Raw genomic sequence first — 3,132 nt, 5'->3', positions numbered from 1 at the left:
TTTTAGATTTGGACCTTTTATTGAAAATAATTTGTGAAAATGATGAACAAATGGTATTTTCTATATATAATTAGTGTTGGATTTACATTGGGTTTCAATTACTACATTATTCCCAATTTTATGTGAAATTACCATAATGCCCTTAACCCTAATTTTTAAAATGAGGAAACCCTAACCCAGCGACCCGTTACCCGACCCGGTTCCATTTTTTCCCCCACACAAGCAGCAGCTGAAATCCCTTTCTTCCCCCCCAAAATAGCAGCAAACACACACAAACCCTTTCAACAAAAACTGAGCAGAGAGTGAGAGGTTGGGTTGTGGCTGAGGAAAAGAGGAGAGGAAGGAGATTCGTGCCGGCGTGCTGGGCTCCACCGCCGCCATCGCGTCATCGCCGTCGCGCCTCCTGCGATCAGCTTCGCCATCCGTTCTGCTTTCCGTCAAGCTCGTCCCGCTACTGAGGCCGCCGAACCAGGCTGAGGGAGAGAGAGATCGAAACGAGCCATGAGAGAGGGTGACGAGCGCGAGCCAGGATTGGGAAGAAGAAGGCAACACCGCGCATCCTTGCCGCCGTCGCTGGAGATCTGGGAGTCGCCGTCAATCGCCTTTGAGCCACGTCGGACCCAGAACTGCGAACATGATGGATGTGATGCAGGAGTCCGACGCGAGAAAGAGGGAGCGCGCGTGCGCGCGCAGGGAAGGGCGATGTCGCTGTCACCGCCGCTGCTGAGCTGCCGTCGCCGCCGCTGTGAAGGCTCCGTCACTGCCTTGTTGCTACTGGGGAGAAGGAGACCGGGATGGGTAAGTAGGAGGGGTTTCTGCCACCGTTGAAGCTCAATTGCCGTTGTTGTCATGGCCGCCGCGCCTTTGGCTGCCGGGAGCAGTATCGTGGCCGCCAGAACCAGTCTTTCTTGGTAAGCATCTTTGCTTCCGAAACTCCTTCAATTGAGTACTCTGTTATAATCCGTTAGAAATTCTGAGACGTTGGTTACACAGGGTTGAGTCCCGGTATTTGCGCGTCGGAATTAAAGCTGCTGTTGGGCCACCGGAGCTTCTGGCCGCTCACGGATCTTTTGTCGGGGCAATTCGAAGTGGTAGCTGCTTCGCTTGTTAGTATAGTAAGTATTTCACGTTTCGAAAACCCCTGCTTTAGCGTTCGGTTATGTTTGGCTAAAGACATTGAGGCTTGGTAATGTAGGTTTGAGTTCTGGTGATTTTGTGTCGCATAAGTGTTGCGGAGGCTGCCGTGTCATTCCTTTTATTTCAGTAAGTGTTTTATCTCGAAAATTCTCGCCATTTGTTTTCAGTCATGAGTTTTAAGATTTCCGCGATATTGATGTGTTAGGAAGTAGTAGCTGAGCTTATACGTGGCGCTGAGGCTGTTTCTTATATTGAGAAAAAAACACGCGGAGTTGGGATTTTGATTGTGATTTCAAGCTGAGGCGAAAAGGACTCTGAGAGACATTTGGGTTATAGAATTGCAATCTGTGTTTGCATCTGGGACTTTGTTGGATTGTGGTGATTGGTTGATGGTTGGATTGATTGGGCCTAGAGCCGTGGTTGGAATGGGATGAATCGATGGTTGATCTCGGTTTTGTGTTTCTGGTTTGGAATAAAATATGAAAGGCTATTTTGGTTCAGCATAGATAAATCTTTTTGAAAAGCTTTTGGTGTTTTTGAGAATTGAACGGTTCCTCTTTCAGAAAAAGATTTCCGACTTTACTTCTATTGTAAACTGTAGTTTTTGAAAAGAGGCATAAGACGGTTATTAATCACTGGTACGGGTTATCTTTATGTATCCTATTACAGTAATTCCCAAAAACCCTCTACTGAGAACCCTTTCGAGGATGATGTTCTCACCCCCCTACATTTTTCCCCTTTCAGGATATGGGCGCAGAAGTTACGAAGATTTTATTTAGTTGTTGTTGGAATGCTCTGTATTGCTTTAGGTTATTATTTGTACCCTCGCCTTTATCTTGAGATATTCTGTAAGAGGGATAGGAGTTGTATTGTCTAATGCTTGTAATATTATTTATATATATATATATATATATGTGTATATATATGGATGTACTCTTTATGAGCTTTTGTAAGTTGTATGGTATTTATGGATGTACGTATCGAACGAAAGTATTTTTTGGGAGCGGTATTGCGGTTTAAAGTTTCAAACAGACTCATATTTTAGTATTAAATAATATAAATGTCGTCGTAATGTCCGAGCAATCAGAGTAGCGCAACCGAAAGCGTGAATTTTGGTAGTTAGGGTGTTACAGCTTATGTGTGATTTTTTATTGGAGGATAGGATGTGACTCTAAAGATTATTGTTATTATTTTTTATTAGGCACAGAAACTGCACCAAAGAAGAGGAGATCTTCTGTTACTGCAGGTAGCTTCTGCAACTACCTTAGGCTTTCATAGATTGTTTCTTTTACTCAATTTATAGGATTGCAAGGATTTTATATATTGAGACAAAGTTCATTGAAACATTACTTATCAATTTTGATTTCCTTTTATTATCATGTAGCTCTTTGAGAATTTTTCAACAAATCAATACTAGAAGATTTTTGTTTGCTCAATTAGAGTTTTTAATATCTATATTTTCGCTCATGGTAAGTAATTCTATAATATTAATATTTGTAATTATCTAAAGTATGGTGGGACTACTGATTTATCTGTTTTGAGAAAAAGAAAGTATTATAATGAAAACAAGATTTAATTTGATCACAGACTTAAACAATATTCATGAAAGACACGAGGTGTAGTTAATTAATACAAAAATTATACAAAACTAAAATACACTAAAAAAATATTCTCCTTTTTTAAGTGAATTATCTTTTCATTTTTCATTCATTTTCTGTCTTAACAAATATTTTTTAAGCATTGATAACATTTAGACATAGAAAGAACATTCACACTCTAATTTTTTTTCAATTTTATTGAATCAAGGTTTTCCTTCGTGATAAAATCTTAAAAGATTGTCTAAAAGAGCAAGGAATTGAATTCAATTTCCTGTTCAATTTTATTAAATCAAGGTTTTCTTTTTGCCCAAATCTTAAAATATTATCTAAAAGAGCAATGATTTGAATTCAATCGTCCATGTGTTTAATAAGTAGCGAATTTTAGAGAGATGATTTG

General features: G+C 39.8%; 1 long non-coding RNA gene across 1 annotated transcript; it reads left to right on the top strand.

Moving 5' to 3' along the window:
• LOC110264629 lies at positions 756–1,688 on the top strand. The gene is made up of 3 exons (XR_002350801.1): positions 756–911; positions 994–1,263; positions 1,343–1,688. It is a non-coding gene; the product is annotated as an uncharacterized LOC110264629 (long non-coding RNA).

Source organism: Arachis ipaensis, chromosome B07, assembly GCF_000816755.2.
Source record: "Arachis ipaensis cultivar K30076 chromosome B07, Araip1.1, whole genome shotgun sequence".
Classification (NCBI taxonomy): domain Eukaryota; kingdom Viridiplantae; phylum Streptophyta; class Magnoliopsida; order Fabales; family Fabaceae; genus Arachis; species Arachis ipaensis.
The sequence above is the reverse complement of the archived record's forward strand: the minus strand, read 5'-3'. Positions and strand labels throughout refer to the sequence as shown.